Source organism: Pipistrellus hanaki, assembly GCF_964339955.1.
Source record: "Pipistrellus hanaki genome assembly, chromosome: 6".
Taxonomy (NCBI): domain Eukaryota; kingdom Metazoa; phylum Chordata; class Mammalia; order Chiroptera; family Vespertilionidae; genus Pipistrellus; species Pipistrellus hanaki.
The window spans coordinates 27069862-27090416 of record NC_140508.1 but is presented as its reverse complement, the minus strand read 5'-3'; the positions used below and the strand labels follow the sequence as shown (position 1 = coordinate 27090416).

The following is a 20555-nucleotide window of genomic DNA, read 5'->3' as shown; positions in this document are numbered from 1 at the left end:
GCCCCACTTATGTCATCACTGGCAGAGAGCTGGCATTGGGACACCTGTTGCAATGTTGGTGGTGTCTTGGCCAGAAATGCAGATACAGTGAACTGAGAGATGACAAGGATGGTCATAGGTCAAGGTTAGAGACACTGGTCTTTTCCTTCTTCCTGCCCAACATGCTGGAGGACCAAGTGCTTGAAGGGCAGGGGCAGGAGAGAAATTCTTCAAGTGCCACAATCTGAGCCACCAGCCTTGCTCGTCAAATGGCAAGGGATCCAGCTGGAGCCTACAACAAGGACGGTGAGAAGATTGAATTTAAATTGAGCTTGAAGTTAGAGATTTAACATAGTCTGAGTTTTAGTATTGAAAATTATAAATTAGGCCAAGTGAAAAGACTGCTGTGTCTTCTTAATACTTTTGTATTCTTGTCCCTACAAGCATTCTATTTTTTTTATTAATTTTTTATTAGAGTTGATATACAATATTATATTAGTTTTAGATATCAAATATAGTGATTAGACATTCATATACCTTACCAAGTAATCACCTGATAAGTCTAATATCCATCTGATACCATAATTATTACAATATTATCGACTATATTCCCTGTGCTGTATTTTATATCTCTGGGGATCTTTTTTAGAACAGGCAATTTGTACTACTTAATCCTTTTCGTATTTTTCACCCATGCCCCCAACTCTCCTCCCATCGGTTGACCATCTATTTGTTCTCTGTATTTATGAGTTGGTTTATTTATTTATTTTAGATTCCCCAAATTTGCAAAATCATATGGTATTTGTCTTTCTCTGACTTATTTCATTTAGCATAATACCTTCTAGATACATCCACATTGTTGCAAATGAAAAGATTTTTTTTAAATGGCTGAGTAATAGTCCAATGTGTATATATATCATATTTTCTTCATCCATTTATCTACCAATGGACACCTAGGTTGCTTCCATATCTTGCCTATTGTAAATAATGCTGCAGTGAATATGTGGGCCTATGTATTTTTTCAAATTAGTATTTTGGATTTCTTTGGATAAATACTCAGAAGTGTAATTGCTGGGTCATATAGTAGTTCTATTTTTAATATTTTAAGGAACTTCCATACTTAGTAGCTGCACGTGTTTACATTCCCACCAACAATGTACCAGGGTTCCCTTTCTTCCACATTCTTGTCAACACTTGTTGTTTGCTCATTTGTTGAAGACAGCTATTCAGACAGGTATGAGATGATTACTCACTGTCGTTTTAATTTCCATTTCTCTCATCATTGGTGATGTGGAGCATCTTTTCATGTTGGCTGTCTGTGTATCCTACAGGCATTCTCAATGCGAGCTCTCTGAACCACCAATCAGATCAGGTCCCACTCTGCTCAACATCTCATCTCCCAGGGGCTCCCATCACATTTCCACTAAAGCTCAAGGTCCTTTAGGTGCCCTTAGAGGGTCTGGCCCCCTGCTGCTCTGGAACCCAGATTCCACCCACTCTGCCTTTCTCTGCCACTCTGGCCTCTGTTTGTTTCTTGAACACGCCATCACATCTTGCAACCCCCATACTTGTCAGGGCTTTTGCTGTTCCCTCTGCTGGAAATGGTTCCCCACATATTCATGTATTCACCTCTCTCTCTCCATTCAGGAATCCATTCAGGTGTTGCACCTCAGGAGGGTGTTTGCTTTCCCTTTTACCACAGTTCTTAACATTAATCTATGTTGCACACTTTTCATATGCTATTCATTGTTTGTCTCCTCTGATAGTACCAAAGCTTCGTAGAGGCAATGATTTGCCTCTTGTGTTCACCTTGGTACCCTTGGCAAAGAATAGTGCCTGGAAGGTTCCAAAACTGCTTGTTGAATGAACGCCTGTCTATGATGTCATTAAAGGGAGGGAAATGGAACTTTAACAGAATCTAATTGAAATTCACATTTTGAAAAAAATTTAACTCTTTAATGTTTATACCCCTCTGAGTTGAGATTCCTTAATAAATTCAGTATTAGATTGAAGGCCCCAACAATAACAACAGAAGAGTGCTGTGATGTGGCGCACCGATTTGTAAAATTAAAGCTAGGTTTAATCTACAGTACTTTGAGTGAACGCTGGGGCAGGAGGGCTCATTTTTATGGTCATGTTAGATTGGAGGGGGAACCCACCTCTCTATTGTGTCCCATCAAATTAGAAGTTTATTTATTTATTTTTTTTTCATGCTTTGAGTCTGAACATGGCCATGTAGCTTTTTTTGGTCAGCAGGACATTAGCAAAAGAAGCTAGGAAATACTACATTTGTTGGGGCTTGGCTTTCCTCGCTGCTGGGAACCGGGAGAATAAGCCATGCGGAAAGAACACCCTGTCACCTGGCCTTAGGGATGAGGCTCCAAGCCCCACATGTCTACAGCTGCATGAGTGGGCCCAGCAGAAAAAAGCAGAACTACTTTGCTATTTCGGTCCAAACTGCTGATGCACAGAATTGTGAGCTAACGCATAGTTGTTTTAGGCCAGTAGGTTTTGGCATGGTCTTTACACAGCAAAGGCTAACTGATAGGATGGGGTGTACTACAGCCCAATTAAATTCCCCTGGTAAAAACAGTCAAGACACAATACATGGCACTTCTAGCTCATCTCTGGGGCTGGAGGAAGCACAGGAAAACACCCAGGAAGTCCTGCAGAGCTGGGTGTGAAAGTAGCTATAGTGTGACCAGGGACAAATCGCTTAGCCTTTGGAAACTATGGTTGTCTTGCATATAACATAGAGATCAGGCCTAAAACACTGCCCTACACGCCTGCTACTTCAAGTCTGATCTGAAGACCAGCAACATTGGCATGACATGGGAGCTTAAAAATGCCCAGTCTGGATCTCAGGTCCCACCCCAGACCTGCTGAACCAAAATTTGCACTTTACCAAGAATAAAATGCAGGTTTGCATGCACATAATGGTTCCAGAAGAGCTGCCATAGCAGCCTGAAATCATCACTCAGCAGCATCACATCTTGCAGCCCCCATGAACAGCAAGGAGCCACGCAGCCTTTCCCTGAGATCTATCTTTCTTTCCTTTCCAGCCTGGGAGGGGAACTTGGTCTAGGGCTATTTTTCTTGGCCTGCTCACAGGCAGACAGGCTCAGCCATTCAGGAACTTCGTTTCAGGGCTCCGCTAAAATTGTAGCTTTTAGCTGGGGAGTTGTCATCGGGCCCTCTGCCCCCTCTTGGTGAAGACTGTCTTGTTGGTAAACTTTTGATCACCCCCTTCTTTGCCTTGCCTGGAAAAGTCCAGGATGGGAGTCGTTTGCATCTACAATTGCCTCTGTCCCCTCGGAGCCTGGATTGTTGTTTGCGCACATACTACCCATCCATTCCCCACATGCAGGAGTGGCCAGACTCATTCTTTCCTCCTGGACAGCGGGACCTGCTCAGGCGGCTGAGCATGCCCAGTTCAGCCTCGAGCATGGCCCCAGTCCCCAATGCGCAGGTGCCACGTCTCCGGGTTTTGGTGGCCGCCAGCCGGGAGGAGGAGGCGGAGTGGCTGGGAGGGGAGCAGGGATCCCTCCCGGGAATCCGGCAGCCGCATGTTGGGTGGGTCCACACCGAGCGGGGTGACGCTATCTAGACCGAACACTCTTTGGGTCTGAATGTCTGGGCAATTCGGAGTCACGTGGGGGCAGCTGCAGGGCAGGGGAGACCCGAGATCTGGCTAGAGCAGCGCCCGAGCATCCCAGGGACCAAAATGTGGGGGGTTTTGTGCTCCGAGGTTGCACTTGGAGGAAGACTTTTTGGAACCGCTTTCATCTCTCTGTAGCTCAACTTAAGCCTCGAGGGAGGGAGGGAGAAGAGAGAGAACAGTAGTACTAGTGTTTTGGAAGACTCTTTTAAGGATTACAAGAATAAATAGCGTTTAGAACAGGGTCGATGTAAGCGCTTTATTTATCAACAAAATAAACAAACACTTCCCCTGCCCCCAAAGGGGCTATGGGGTACCAGTTTCGCCACTCCTGACACCCCTCCACTCTTTACTCCCACCCCCAACCGTGGTCCACTGGGGACTGCGGGTCTCCCGGGGAGAGGGTGCCACTTGCTGCAAGGTTCTGCGCCCCGCGACACCCCGTGCCTACTGGGCTCCAGGCAGGGTCCGCGGGGGGAGGCCGGGGAGAGCCCGGAGGAGCGGGCAGCGGGGCGGCTTCCCCAGGCGCCCCACCCACCATCTCCCAGCCCTCCCCCCTCCCGCTCCAGGCGTCCTCCCGGGGCCTCCAGACCGCTCCCCGCGGCCGCCCGGCGCCCCCTCGCAGCCCCGCGGGCTCGCGGCCGCCCGGCCCCTGCCCGCCCCCAGCCCGGCCCGGGCGCCGCACTGGGCATGCTCCGTAGCCCGGGCAGCTTGGGGCCGCGAGGCGACCGCTCGGGCTCCGGAGCCGGGAGGCGAGGACGAGGAGGGAGACTCGGGGGCTGAGAAGGCGGGTGCGGCGGGCCACCGGGAGGCGGCGGGGCCGGGAGCCCGGGAAGCGCCAAGCCGGGCGGGCGGGCGGGCTGAGAGAGCTGGCGCTGCCCGCCGCCTCGCGGAGGAGCCCGCGGAGACCCCCGCCCTGCGCGGAGGTGAGGACCGCGCGCCTCGGAGGCGGGGAGGCGGGAGGCGGGGAGGCGGGGAGGCCGGAGGAGGGCGGGGGCAGCGGGAGGGCGGGGCCGGGGAGCCGGGAGGGGGCTCGGCGGCCGCTCTGTCGGGGGAGGGGGCGGTGGCGCCGGGAGCGGTGAGTGAGCCGCACCGCCGGGATCTCACTGGCACAGGCGCGCACCCACGCGCGCGCACACTCGGGGGCTCCAGGCGGCGGCGGCGGCGGCCGCATCCCCGGCAGCAGCTCCAGCAAAGTGACAGGTAGGAGAAGGCGTTTCGGGTCCCGCGGAGGATGCGCCCGCCAGGGCCCGCCGGGCTGGTGGGGTCCCGGCGGATGCGTCCCGGACGCGCGCGCGCGCCCCCGGCTGCCCCGCCGGGAGTCGGTGCAGGTGCAGGGGGCCAGGCGTCCGGTGCGCGCGGGGGGCCGGGGTCCCCGCTGATACCCTCTTCCCCCAGTAATCCTCGCCTTCTGGGTCCCCCCAGACTCGGTGCAGACGTTCACCACTTCCGACTGGAAATAGCCCGGCCCGAGGTGTATAGGATTATTTTGGTTGGGAATAGTTGGCACCCTGCAACGCATGTCATGGTATACGCGTGTGGATCTTCTTACCTCTTCTGGGAAAATAATAGATGACGGACCTTTTCCACTTAAAACAACGCTGACAGGCCAGCCCACGTTGGGGGTAGTGTTTGGCATACCAGTGATGGAGAATACAAGTGTTCTTATTTTCAGAATTTTAAAGTTGCCTTTTCCTTAACAAATGACACCTTATCTATATAGTACAGTACTTCTGACTGTAGACTTTGTAGGCGGTACTGTATAGAAGTATGGAAATATGTAATTTGCCAGTTTCTAAGTGTATTTAAGTACTTTAAATAGAATAATAAAACTAGAATTTTAAAAGAAAAATGCAAATGCCCATTATAGTTTCATAAATATGCATGTATTTAAGAGATAACCCTCAATTATAAAAACAAACAACCCTCATAGTGACTTTTGCTATTATTCTAAAGCAAGTGTTTGAAATTAAGTTTTGGCTGAAACATTAATTTTTCACCATAAATGTGATCCATGAAAGTCTATACATTATGTGGAGATGGCCACTAGTAAGTCTGTATGGTTGGCAACAATGTCATTCAAACATAGGTAGCTGAATAATGTCAAATTAGAACTGAGTTTCCCCTTTAAAGAAAAATCAGATTCCTAGAGTAAACAGGACCAAGAAAAGCAACTGGTGACTTTACCTGGGGATCTTCCAGGAGATCAAGAAAGTTTCTAGGGAATTGTGTTCTTTAAAAAGAAAAATTGTGTGTGTGTGTGTGTGTGTGTGTGTGTGTGTGTAAAATCTTAACTTTATCTTTTTAATATTTTTTCAGAACTGTTGGGTTAAAAAATATGTGGTTTAATTGAGAACCTAAATTATGAACTCTTCTAACTTCAGTGCTCTGTTATAGAAACATGCAAAAAAAAAAAAAAAAATCTAGCTGGGCAGGGGCTGTGCTTTAATCTCCATTATCCCGGTTATGTAATCTAGAATGCTGTGTTTTTCATAGGACGATTTTACATAGTTCTTCAGCTGGCACTTTAATCCAGAATGTCATCTTTCTTTTGAACTGTAGAAGTTTAATAAATGATTGCCATCTTGGGAGAACACCTGTTTTCATAAAAATCCACTTTTTAAATGGAATAGCATTTTTTCATTGTCATGTTTAGGTACCTGAGCTGTATGCTGCCCAAATGAGGAACCCTTTGCATGTAATATGTTATCACATGTCTAACGGTACCCTGTATTAGATTAGCGATTGCTCTTACCTCCAACTCTATTATTGCTCAACCATCCGCAAGTAGTTTTGATTTCGCTTTGATGATATCATTACCCAGCTCTGAATTAATCACTGGGGAAAATGCTATTCTACAAGTGACTGTCAAAACAGAATTTCTAGGACTCCATTTGATCACCGGGTACACATTTATATCTGTCGGGATAATGCTGCCTTTATTTTACAAATGCACACCCACACAGAAGAGCTTTGTTCTAAAACACTCTTTTCTAAGTTTTATTATTTGTATGCCTGAAAATGTGAGTGATGTTAAACTACTTAAACGCCCTGGAATCTTGAATCTTGAGGTTTTTTTATTTTTTAATTTTTTTTATGAGGTAGTGAAATATGGAAGTTTAAAAGTGTTAAGGGTTACTGAAAAGGTTTTGTAGAAATGGGTTTTTAAACATCTAAATCATCTCTTTGGACTGTTTCATCCCCAGCAGAGACCTAGCCATTGCCCGTAGCGCTGATAGTCTGTCTTTCCCAAGAACATATCCAACTGTTTTTAAATTAATGTATACTGCTGGTTTTGGCAACATGGAGCAGTTATATTCTGCAATCCAAATGACCATTGTGTTTTCCTAGGATACCACTGAATCCATTTGGGGGTTTGATTTATTAAGAATTGAAATGATGACTAAGTTCTTGACTCTTATTCACCCCTAACCACCCTCTCTCCGCATTACAGTTGAGGTGAAGTTGAGCTTCAGTGATGCTCTGTTGTTTTCCTGGAACTGATACATAGCCATGCTAACTTGTGAAAGGATATGATTATAAGGGAACTTAGCTTCTTGACATTGTGTCTGCATTTTCATCCTCAAACTTTCAGATGTAGCCTACAAACTCAAATATCGGAATTAAGGAATACCTTTCCTGGATTAATTAAAACCACATTAATAATTGGCTGCCGAATTCATTTAATTTTTAAATGTTAAAAATCTTAGGTTGAAAATAAATTTAATCATTTTGGATCCCATCACTTAGGTAATGGAGTCCTGGGAAAGAAGATTATGTATTTCTCATGTTCTCCACAAATGCCTTTAATAGCGAACGCAAATATTTTGGGGAAAGCAAAAATATCCTCGAAGCTTAACATTATTTAGCAGATGGTGACTAAATTATCATCTCTGTGACCACTTTTAAAGGGTGAAATAACATGTTTATTAGCTCTGAAGACTCCGGTTTTTAACAAACTCTTTACCACAGTGAGTCCTATAAAACCTAGAACTTTTGCGTTTGATATGCAAAATGAGGTCAAGGACTAATGGAGTCGCTTTAATGATCACAGTTGGTATTTCATGTCCAGACTGAAGTTTCTGAAATAGTTGCTTTCCACTTCTTAATGTGAACTGTAGGCCTTATTAGTGGCCGTCAAAAAGACATCCATCTAGGGAGAATATATAGAGCTTTTTTCTCATGGCTGTGAGGCGGCAGCAGGTACGTTCTGTGTCTTTGCTGTCCCTGTGCAAATGTTAACTGTGTTTGGCGAGGGCACTGCTTCATTCTCAATATCATCCATCCTGCGTTTTCTACTTCCTTGTAATATTCAGGAAACATAATAACCTTGTGCAGGTCTTTCTTACATTCCTGAGCGGTTGTTTTTCTGTTTAATAGTTTTTCTTTTGATAAAGCCTGTCCCTTAAAGGAGAAATACTTCCTCAAGGTGTAGTAATATTTATCTAGGTATGCCATAGAATGATATAAAGGTCTTGTATGTTCAGAGATTGTAGTTCTTTAACCAAACATAAAAATGAGTTTATATCACACACCCTCAGTGGAAATAAATGCATTATTGATTAGGTGAGAAGTTTGCATTGTTTCTGTTGGAAATAAGCCTGCTTTCAAAAAAAATCACTTTTCTTCTCAAGGCCCATTTCACTTGGTTGCAACAACCACCCCCAAATCCTGTTTTCTAAAAGGCTGGCTAAAAGCTTATGCCTCTGGATGCTTTTCACATGCTGAAGGTGGAGCCCAAGTTTATAAAGGAGATGAAAGCAGTGATGGATGCCCTGTGGTCCAAATTGCATCCAGGAGATCCTTATGTACAAGAGGATGAATGACCAGCTGAGTTTTTATTTTCTCTGCGTGAACCCCATCTACTTCCTCTTTCCTTTTCTTTGTGGAATCAAAGTAGTTGAAAGGGACATTAATCTGAAGAAGGTTTTTCACTGAACACCTCTCTTGCCTATACTACCTGTAAAACCTTCCAAGAGAAGGTCGCCCATGTGACCTCAAGATAGTGTTATCTTATGCCCTTGATTGGGAGTCTCCTTCACAGCTCTTCTCCCATGATCCTTTGGTGTGCTGAGGACTGGGAAATTCCACCTCTAGCTACTGAGCCCCCCATGGGCCAGGAATATTAAGATATTGCCCTTCTTAAAGTATTCTTTTCTCCTGAACAATTCAAGGGTGTTTTTTGCTCCTGGACATGAACAAAGAAGTGTCCTTCTAGAACAGGAGGAAGAAAAGAGCTCAAAATAATGTTAAGCAGCTCATCTAGAGGGAAGACATCACAGACCAGCAGCTTGACATCTCATTCTTTCCCTCAGAACAGGAAACCTTCTCCTCAAGAGTTTGGCGGGTCCATGAATATAGCTGGCAAGTGAATTGCATCTTTATTTTCACTTACTTTCGTACAATAGGACAGGTCTTAGAGTTGCTCTTGATCTTGACATTTAAAGGGTTCAAAAAGAAGCACATAAATCTCTCTCGTGTTCAGTTTTTAAAAATTATTTTGGTACATCGGTATAATTGGCTTCCTTTGTACTTGATTATATGCACTTAAAAAATTAAGCTGACCAGGGTCTGTAGGATTCACCAGATTGAAAGGGGGTTTGTAACCCACTTGAGGTGAAGGACAACTGCTCCAGACACACTTCCTCTAGGAGGAGCTGGGTAGGAAAGTGGGGGATTGCTCTGTGGGCCTGCTCTGCAAGGGAGCTCAGCCATGTCCCTTCCCAGCAGTGTGATGTTGCTGAGAACTGCAGGTGTTGGAATCAGGCCAGAACTGAGCTCGAATCCTGACTAGGTTGTGTATTCCCTGTGTGACTCTGGGCATCCACTCCAAGCTTCAGTTGCCCCAGCTGTGAAATGAGAATAACCCAAGAGGGCAAAAAGTGCCTGGCCTTATGAATGATGCTGGGTATTGTGTTACCGCTGCTGTTGATACAACTGCGATTAGCTCTTCTCCTGCTAATACTACTCATATCACTGCTCACCTCCCATTCTCGTCCATGGGGACAAATGCCATACAAAGCAGGCTGAGTCATTGCCTATAAAACTTCTCATAAGGGTCATTTGCTCTAACCCCTGGGCAATACAGAAACTTCAGTCACCTTTTAGAGCCACTCTGAAGTGCCAGATCTTCTGGACTTGCCTGTCCCTGTGCCTGCAGTTGCACAGAGGGACCTAATATTAACTCATCCCTGCCTCAAAATTCTGTGGCTGTGGGGTTTTGAAACATAACTCAGTGGGCCAGATGTTATCCCCAGGGCATCTGTGTCTCCCAGATAGGCTTTTTAAAAAGGCTACGTTGAGTCATTCAGGCCTGGAAGGAGAGAGTCATCCACTGGAATAATTGGGGGATCTCTGAAGTTTAGGGGGGGGCTTCATGGCTCTTGTTTTCCGTGGGCTTCAATGGGACACTCACGTTCTCTGCTCTATACAGTGAGAGCAACAGCAATGACAAAACAACAGACATCTGTTGAACACATCCTTCAGTACTCCCAACAAATGTTTTTGGTTGTTAATAATTATATCTCTATTTTTACACTTGGGGAAACTAAGGCTTGGGAAAGTCAGGGGAGTTCAAACCCAGGTAGACAGACCCCAGAACTCCGACATGAAATGACTGTACGATGTCAGCTGCCACCCACACATGTGTTGCTGAAACGTTTGTTACAATAAAAGTTTTGTGACCATTATTTGAAGTCACTGGGCTGAGAGAAGACTAAGAAGCTTCTGGCAAGCCTGCTGTGACAGAAATTGAAATAGGCCGTTGAGGATAAAGCCCCGAGTCCTCATCTAATTCTAGGTGCTTTTGTTGCCGCAGTTGCATGGGCCAGAAGTCTGAGCGAGGAAGGTTACTAAATGCTACTCTGGGGGAGCCTAAAAGAGCATTTGTTTTCTGGAGGGCCAGCTTTTACCTGATGAGATTCCTCATGGCGCCGATCAGGGTGTAGCATACTCTGATTTCTTGAAGGGCCACGTAAGCAACATGCAGCTGCCCGGGTGTCAGAGAGCTCAGGGAGTGGTGGGGGCTGCTGTGGGCATGGGGCGCTCAGCCATGTGTGATTTATTTATTGTAAGTGCGAGATCTTCTTTTTAAATGTTTAGAAATAATTAAAATAAAAACAAATGTGGCAGTCCATGGGGTGGCCGGCCAAACAAAAGACGGTTATGGAATGGCTCTGGCTCATGAGCTCCTATTTTAAACCCTTTGTCAACTCTAAGTGCTGGAAACACTGTGTACTAGGCGATGTCAGTGGTTTCATCTTTAAGGAAGCCTGGTGTCTTCTTTATTCAGGCGATTTTTGCCCCCTATTTAATTTCTTACATAGGTTGTTGTGGCCATTTATTTCCAGTGCGCATAAATTTCAGATGCTACATTTCTGCCTGTTTGTCCCCTCCTTCATTTTTCTAAGATGTTAGGAGATATACAAAGATGAGGGCGGGGGCTAGAGGTGGGAGGGAGAAGGCAGAACTTGGCTTTTTCTTCTATTTTGTTGTGCCCATTTAAAATAGGAACACCTACGCATGGAGAAATGGGGACTTCATTTTATAGGGACATGGAGGGTCTCTTGCCTGTGTCACTTTTTCAAATCTAACCAGTCAAGGAACTGGTTATTGCTATTTTGTAGTTGTTGTATTTGTCTTGGCCATATAGAATGTAGATCTGTTTCTGCAGCTTAGAGTTTCAATGTACAGTTACTTAATAGCCACGTTTTCCTTTTGGCTCTTAAATAAGAGGCCCCATTGGTTCAAGCAAGAATGAGATTCCTTGCCAGATGGGGTTTGGATGGGTTTCTCTGCCATCTGCTGATGTGCCATCTCTGGACAAATCACCAAAGGCCCCTAGAATTTCTACTAATTTAAAAATTTAATTGCCTTTTAAATGAATGTGATACATTAATATGTTCAAGTTGAAATGATAATGCAAAAAATACAGAAGCAAAATGTAAAATGCTCTTTCCCACCTACACCCATTCCCAGATATAACCATTGGCAACAGCTCAGAGCGCCTCTTCCCTCTCCTTTTTCTATGCATTTACATAGATAAGTATATATACAATCCTTTTCTTATTATATAAACTGGATCCTACTGTATGCATTTTTCTGGAACTTGCTTTGTCTACTTAAGTTTATGTTATAGAGATCTCATGTCAGTATACTAGTTATCTTTTTCTTTCTAACATTACAAAAATTTGGTAGTATTGATGCACTGTACTTTATTCAACCATCCCCCTATTTTCAGTGTTGCAAATGAAAGATTGACATTTTTTGCACATTGACCTTTGTGCACCTGCATGAGAATTCCTTGTAGCTTAATTCATAGAAATGGAACTCTGGTCAAAAGTATATGCGCTTTTTACATTTTGAGAGAGCCCTGCCAGACTGCCTTTAGAGAAGTTGCCCATGAAATTTCTGTCTCATTGAACCTCAGATTATGCACATATCCACCAGTTGAAGCATGCCCACTGATTATATTGCTTCACTGATTCAGTCAGATTTCACTTATAAACAGTACACCAGGAAGTGACTTTAGAAATCCTCTTCCTCCTTCAAAGTCTTTAAAAATACAGCACTTAATCAAAAAGAGTTTACCAGTTAAAAGGTTGATTTAAAAACTGCATAGCAAAGAGAGATCTTATAGAATCAAAGTTGGAAATCTGTATTCTGACCAATTTGGTCAGCTGTGAAAATGAAGGCCCCGCACACCCTTGAATATTTGGTTGAAGGACTGAGGCTTAGTCTGCACAGCCAGTAGAGGTTGATAATGACCTGGGAAATCAAGTTAATTTCATTGCTAAAAATTCTATCCAGGTATATTTATAGCTTTAGGCTTTGAAATACTTAATTATTTAAAATCTCTTTTACCTTTACTTAGAGAATTAGCAGGCTCAGAGATAATGTCTTATTGAGTTTTAATAGACACCCGAAGTTGATTTCCATGATATTTAAAGGGATATACAGACAAAGGACTATATACATTAGAAACTACATTGTATTTTCACTTAGAGAGATACAGAGGAAAATACAGAAAATCTAGGTCACTCATTTCCAACTATTCTCAGAAGTGACAACTTTAATAGCTATAGTTGTTATCAATAAAATGAAATGAATTATTAGCTTATTTTTAGAACTTCACAGCATCCCTTGAAAGACTTGGAATCATCTCTGGTAAACCTTGATATGGATAACTAGCAGGAAGTAAAATATTGTTTCTGTTTTCAAAGATTGATTTGCTTCTTTCATCTGTTTCTCCAGACATCCATTTTTAAGAAAAATGTTGGTTTGGCAATGATATTCAGATTCTGATTGTATGCCTTCTGCATATTTATTTTTATAGCATACTGTGAATTGTGGAAATATGGTAGGATTCAGTCATATTTTCTTGGCATGGAAACCTTGCATATTCAAGGAAGTCTATACTAGATTTACTCATGGAAGTGCTCTGGTATTCTACTTGTTTGCAAATGATTTCCTTTGAAAATCTCTAAGAGCCACAGTGGAGGGCCCCACCTGATCACTCTAACCTGTTCCAGGCCCTGCTGGGGAGCAGATGGCATGTGTGAGGAGGGCTTAATAAAGGGATCCTTTAGGAGGTGTGGACATGTGTACGGAACACAACTGGGATGAGTGCTGAACAGCGACATAGCAACCATGGGGAGGCAAGAAAGGCAGTCCCAGAGAGCTGTATCCTTTTGTAGAGCAGAGGGACACAACCTGTAATGTCTCTGCAGCAACACAACAGGGGTGTAACTAGGCCACACTCCCTCTTCTCTTGTCCCCCAAACTCTGGCTGATAAGTTCCATTAGCTGACCCCAGACAGAAGCCAGAGGGCAAGGGAGAGGAGGAAAAGTGGAGAAGGATGGTGATTAGGTATGGGGAGGCAAATGGCAGAATCTACCCAACTGCCATTCTGAAGGAGAGGTGTGCATGGGTGAGAGGTCAGTTCAGGGAGGGAAGCCTATGGTCTGGTTTTGTGGACAAAAAAACAACAACCCCATAACAAACAAATCTGCAGCCACAAATGCTTAATTTGAATTGAAGTTGGGAATGTTCTATAATGCCACATGGCTGGTATCAGTAATACTTGCGGTGAGTCTTAGAGTAACCTAATTTTTTTTGTTTTGTTTTTTGTTTATTTGGAATGGATTGTGTTTCTTGGAATTGCATAGAACACATAAATACTTTTTTTAAAAATACATTTTATTGATTTTTGTACAGAGAGGAAGGGAGAGAGATAGAGAGTTAGAAACATCAATGAGAGAGAGTCATTGATCAACTGCCTCTTGCACATCCCCTACTGGGGATATGCCCGCAACCAAGGTACATGCCCTTGACAGGAATCGAACCCGGGGTCCTTCAGTCCCCAAGCCGACACTCTATCCATTGAGCCAAACCGGTCCTGGCAGAACACATAAATACTCTATGTATTTCTGGAAGAACCAAAAGTCTAGGTTATAGGCAGATTAGTAACGTCGGCAACAAGGAGTAGAGATACCCAAGATGATATTCCTTTGCTTTTAATATTTTTTGAAAATATTTTATCTAAAATGTCAGATACCTAGGGGGTGAGACTAGGAGGAAATTAAGGTTATTAACAGTTATTTTCATTCGAAGAAGTCAATTTAACTGAATCATTAGCATCACTGAGTAGGAAAGAACAAGCTGTGTTCCCCCATTTGTTCAGCATGGCAGTAAGACTGAGATTTCAGGCTCATTTATTCTCTCCTTTTCTTCATCTTGTTGTTTGAAAAGGTGAAGACTGCTTTGTTTGGTTTGTTTACTTGTCCTGAATGTACAAGCAATGAAACTTGATTAGAATCATAAGCTCATAGTGCTAAAAGTAATATCAGAGTTCATCTCTTCTTACCTTGAAATTTTATGGGAAGAAACCAAGAACCTAGCTATTAGCAAACTGCTGCTGTGCAAATTCTCTGAGTCAGTGGCTCTGGGGAATTGGCTCTTCTCCAATATGAAGGAATTGCACTAGATTAATTCATTTTTGCTCTTAACCTTCTAGGCTCCCGAAGTCCCTGATTGTAAGAGCTAGCTTGTCCATTCTATACAATTCTCATATGTTAGAAGCAGAGCTTCATAACTTCTTGTCCAATACCTAGTCATTAAAATGGTATTTTTTGGAGGTCTCAACATTGTTCTTGACTTTCTCACTCTACAGCCTCTTTCTGCATGAGACCACTCATCCACTTCTACCATTTGTACAACCACCTATTTACTGATGCTTCTGTATTTCTGACCCTTTGCCCAAGCTCCGGTTCTATCTAGCCAGTTGTCTGCTGGATGTCTTAATGTTGAAGTCCTCTGGGTCCGGTCAAATCATTGTGTCCAAAACTGAAGGCCTCAACTTTGCTCCAAATCTATGTCTCATATTCGGTTCTAAATTTTCATGAAACAGGTAGCCATCTATTGCATTTATCCATTAATATCTTGCATTTCTGTCCATTCCTTTTCATTCCTGTTGTCTGACACTGTCCAAGTTTATGTTCTCTGTGTTTCATGCCTTGATTGTTCCAGTACGCTTCAATCAGTTTCCATATTGTGCTTCTTTCTCATTTATTTTATCATTCATGTATTCTGTTTATTATATTAAGTGAGTATAAGTTATTATAATAGTGACCCAGTGAGGGCTCTTGCCCTCAGGGGTTTACAGAAGATTTTATATATATATATATATATATATATATATATATATATATATATATATATATATATAACTATTTTATAAGTTTACATCTTTGCCCCTTTACTTCATTCTTTATACTCAGCTAAAGTAATTTGCAGAAAATAAATCATATTATAACATAACTTCTAAAATGCTTCAAGATCTAATTCAGTTCCCCTGGTTTGCCAAATACAAACCGTCCACATCTGGACCTATACAATGAAATTTTAGTACCTTTATTTGCATCACCTATACTAAGCTGTATTACAGTTCCAAGAACATAAAGTCTGTGGCCACAGTGCCTTTGCTGAGTTTGCACTCAATCTTCTTCAGCTGGCTGAGTACTACAGGCCTTTACAGACTTTGCACAGCTGCCATCTTCTTCACAAAGCCTTCCTTGATTTCAACTCCAGGTTGGGTTTCCCACCTTGGTCCTCCTATTGAAGGGTTTGCAAATTTTGGCCACATATGACTTTCTTAGGGAAGGGTTGAATTTGGTGCATATTAGAGACTAAACCAATGTGTCTTAAATGAATGAATAGCTAAATGCCATTATTGCAATTCTGCAGACTGGGCAAATTAGGAAAGTGATCTGATGAATAAGCAGAAGATGTGCCATGCTTAATAAATTGAAGCCATCTGCAGACTTATTACAGAGGAAAAAAGTATTCCATTATTATTTACACTGGTCACCAGGAAGTAGCACAGTGATCAATTTGGGAAAATGATCAGTAATTTGAAAACTCTATGTTCATTATTTTTGCTAACAGAAATTCTGATTCTGTAATTTTTTAGTATACTAGAAACAGAGGAGACGTTTTCCTAAAGATTAGTTTACCATTTATTACTGGTGGGCACACTCCCATGCTGTTTTTTTCTCTTTATGAGTTTGATTTTACTCAAGGTATGCTTATTTTTCTTACAGTGTGTTAGAACTCTGATTCAGAGACATTTCCTTATTTCAAACTTGGCTAGATATATAGAGCAAAAAAGCATTTAATCAGATTATTTTCTTAAGTGGGACAATGGGTATTATAAAAATGCTTTGTATTTATTTTCTTATAGCATTTTATTTTCAAAATGACGTGTGAATATATCAGTGCCAAAGAGAGAAACAAGAGAATAATTAATTAATTGAAGGAATATATTCCGTTGAATATTGTTTTTAGGGTCATCTTTTACTTCCCGCGGTAGGAGGGAGCATTTTATTCATAATGTCAGTCGAATCAGATGAAAATAGTGGCATTGACAGTCTTAATTGTGCCGCCCTGCCGAAGCCGGTTTGGCTCAGTGGATAGAGCGTCGGCCTGCGGATTGAAAGGTCCCAGGTTCGATTCCGGTCAAGGGCATGTACCTTGGTTGTGGTCACATCCCCGGTGGGGGGTGTGCAGGAGGCAGCTGATAGATGATTCTCTCTCATCGATGTTTCTAACTCTCTATCCCTCTCTCTTCCTCTCTGTGAAAAATCAATAAAATATATTTTTAAAAAAATTGTGCCGTCCTCCCCAAGCATGGAGTGTCAGTCATGTTTAAGATGTTCCTTCTTCAAAATTGGCATCTTTTTTATGTAGCAAATTTCTTTAACTTTGTGTTGAAAACGTGCTGGCTAAGTATGTTAATTATCAGATATGTCATTATTCAAATTTACTTGGAGACAACATTTAAAACAATTATAGGTTAATTATCGTAGCTGATGAGAAAATATTTCACAATTGCATATTAGAAATACAGTCAGAGAATATTTCCTTTTATTTAGTATTTTTGGACCTATGAGGCTCTCTGAGAGTCTTAAGTCTGGCCTCATTCTGTCCATTTTTCATTCCCTTTGAAAGAATTTTAAAGTAACTGGTTAAAGTTCCTCTCCCATCTTTCATAAATAACACACAGAGATTTCTTGTGCAGCTACCAGAGGGAGAGGAGGAAATTTAAAAGTGAGGTTGATGTGGGTATTGATACCTCTCCTGAAAGTGACTCTGCTGGAATCAGGCTCTCTGATCTGTTCTGTCACAGGTTAAGTTTTGTTTTCTCAGCTTGAATTTATAAGTATGGCAGACCATCTGGTTTTACATTAAGATGGAGAACCAGGAAGAACCACTTCTCCATTCAGAGCAGTCAGGTTCTTTTAAAAACCTATAATTGTTCCACTTTTTACCTAACCAAGGCTCTTCTTAGCTTTGTTTTGGAGGTGAGGGCATATATCACCTGGAAGGCATACCTCACTTCCAAATAGGGTTTCTGGTCCAGAATATCTCACAGAAATCCCTTCCCATTTCCTCCTAGAGGTGAAAGCAGCCATTGCATTGCAGAAGGAATATGATGCAAGGAAACAGTGCTGGTGAATCAGGGCTTCCAACCCTCAGGCAGTGTCAGACCTTTAGGAAGGAAGTCCTTCTCTCCCTCTCCCCCTCTCCCCCTCCCCTCCTCTCACTCTCTTTACCTTTCCCCTTCTCCCCCTCCCCCCCTCTCCCCCTCAGTCCCTGTCCCTCTCTCCCTCTGTCCCTCTCTCTTTCTCTCCTTCTCTCCCTCTCTCCTTCTCTTCCCACCTATTTGAGTTTTACATCTTTCTTTGAAGAGTTGAGACTCTTCATGTTAATGAGCTTAAATCATTTCTGGAATTATGAACTTGAATCATCATCTAATTTATAATTAGTAATGCGTACATATTGAATTTCTCTGCTATCTATCTCAGTCCTGGAGTAAATCTGTTAAAACAAAATAAAAATGGTTTTGGTTCTTTTTTTCTTAATTTTTAACTTAACTTTTAAGTAGTCTAGGAAATATATTAATATGTTTTGAGGTAGTTAGTGATTTTTTTCTCTGGTATTCTTTTGTGTGGAATATAAATTGTGTGGATTTTCATTAAGTGCATTGTAGTATTTTGCTTGTTTTGGTGCTTTTATCTCCTAAACCAAAAAGAAATGTCCTAGTTTAGTTGTGATGTATTTTGTTCAAAATATTCTACCCAGAACCTGATATAGTTACAGCATAGAATGGGGTCAAGGCAATGAGATGCCTCTATGTATATGTATGAAATTTCACTGACCTCATAAATTGATTTGAATTTATTTGAATAAACTAAATTTAAGTCATTTGGCTCTTTTAAGCAATTATAACACACTCTCAATTTTTAAATCAAGTTTGTACAGTAGCTAACAAAGAGTAGTTGTTTGAATGTGTCCTAAAATGAATATGTTAGATTGGGACACTAATCATATGATGTTATTTTTACTTCTTTATTTCATGGTTTTCTATATGCTCATCTGGATTTGTATGCATTCTGCTCTTTCTAAAATTGGTAGTTAAGCAGTGCATAGTTTTAAAGATTAATTCTCAAGTTTTGTCTTGCTCTTAAATTTCATGTGGTTATGTGAGGTGGACAGAAGCCATCTATCTACCTTTCTGACACCCACTTTTCTGGGTTGAACATATATTGACCTTGACTATAACTTTGAATTTAGGAGACTTGATTAAACGCTGAAAACATAAAGCCCAGTGTGATTTTAAGTACCTATTTTTATAACATCCCAATAATGTAATAAAATAATCCAGAAAATGCCTGGCAGGCATGGCTCAGTGGTTGAGCATTGACCTATGAACCAGGAGGTCACAATTCAATTCCTGGTCAGGGCACATGCCCAGGTTGAAGGTTTGATCCCCAATGTGAGGCATGCAGGAGGCAGCCGATCAATAATTCTTTCTCATCATTGAAGTTTCTCTCTCTCTCTCCCTCTTCCTTCCTCTCTGAAATCAATAAAAAATATATTTTTAAAAGCTTCAGAAAATTGTTAAGATATGTCAACATTTTACATAGGCATTTGGCTTTATATAGCACAAACTTACCCACAAGAAAGAGTTCATTTTCTGAAGAATCCTTAGCAAAACTGAAGGTTGGGCTTGCATTACTGAGGCTGTGACTCTTTGATTATTACAGCCACAACATCTGGAGGAATGTGTCTTTTCTTTTGAACAAAATCACATGTTCAGACTTTTTTTTTTTTTTTTTGAGAAATGTTATGAAAGGTGGCCATTGCATGACTCATTTGGAGTGTAAGAGGTGATATAAGTTTAATTATCATTGAATTTTTTACCCTGTCTGCCTTACTCACTTAGAACAAATGGCCATGCAAAGAGTTGGGCAAAGCTGACATGCTAGAAGAAAAAGTGATAATCTGAAACTTATTTTGTCTAGTTTGAAAAGGCCATACTTTATGCCTGAGGATCCCACAGAAGGAAAATACCTTTTTAAAGTTTTCTTACATGTCTTGGGAAGGAAACCAACATTTTTTAAGTGCCCAGTTAACAGGCAGGCATTCCACTAGGTACTTTTATTTGGGAAGTTGATGGTTTTGACCACGTAGGCTGGTTGCTTTTGAGTTGAATGAGCTCAGATTTGAGGCACTGGTTATATGAAAAAGGCTAAATGTGGTGAAGACCTGGGGAGTGGGTGGGAATAGGGTGGAGGGTGTCAATCTGGGAAACAAGGGGACATCTGTAATACTTTTAACAATAAAGATAAATTAAAAAGAAAAATGGAATTGGGGGAAGAGACTTGCAGCTGGAGATTCTCTTAGTTGACAAAGTGTCCTTGAGCAGGTCATCTGTCTCATTTTGCTTATTATCTCTTAAGTGAAGAGCTTAAGCTTGTATAATTCTTTCAGATTTACACTTTTATCATCATGAAGTATTCCTTTTTGTCTCTAGTAATACTTCTTGTGTTGAAGTCTGTTTGTCTTGTATTAATTCAGCTATCTTTTGCTTATTGTTTGCATGTGTGGTATAACTTTTTCATTTCTTCCAACCTATTTTTGTGTTTCTATTTAAAGTGTTTCTTTTTGTAGCGTGTGAGTAGTATATTTTGCTTTTAAAAATTATTATTTTAAATTTTTATTTAAATCTTTATTGTTGAAAGGATTATATGTGTCCCTCTCTTTTCCCCCATTGACTTCTTCTAGCCTGCCCCCATACCCAGTCCCACGCCTTCACCACCCCATTGTCTGTGTCCATGGATTATGCATATATGCATAAAATTTCTTTCCTTAAAAAAACCTATTATTATTATAAAAGTTAAAGTTTTAGCAGGTATATCAAATTATCATTTTGAGCCAGAACCGGTTTGGCTCAGTGAATAGAGCATCGGCCTGCAGACTGAAGTGTCCCGGGTTCGATTCTGGTCAAGGGCATGTACCTTGGTTGCAGGCACATCCCCAGTAGGGGGTGTGGAAGAGGCAGCCCATCGATGATTC

At 41.8% G+C, this 20555-nt stretch overlaps 1 protein-coding gene across 7 annotated transcripts in view; it reads left to right on the top strand.

Annotated features, from left to right (window-relative positions):
• Positions 1-4423: 4423 nt before the first annotated feature.
• Positions 4424-20555, top strand: part of PLCB4 (phospholipase C beta 4) — a 368787-nt gene continuing 352655 nt past the window's right edge. For 4 of the 7 annotated variants that reach the window (XM_084887446.1, XM_084887440.1, XM_084887448.1 and 1 more), the window contains exon 1: positions 4655-4840. The gene's annotated coding sequence lies outside the window, so the exon portion shown is untranslated. Of the gene's footprint in view, positions 4564-4654; positions 4841-20555 lie in introns of those variants that run through there. The other 3 variants (XM_084887441.1, XM_084887443.1, XM_084887442.1) reach the window with 3 other exon arrangements.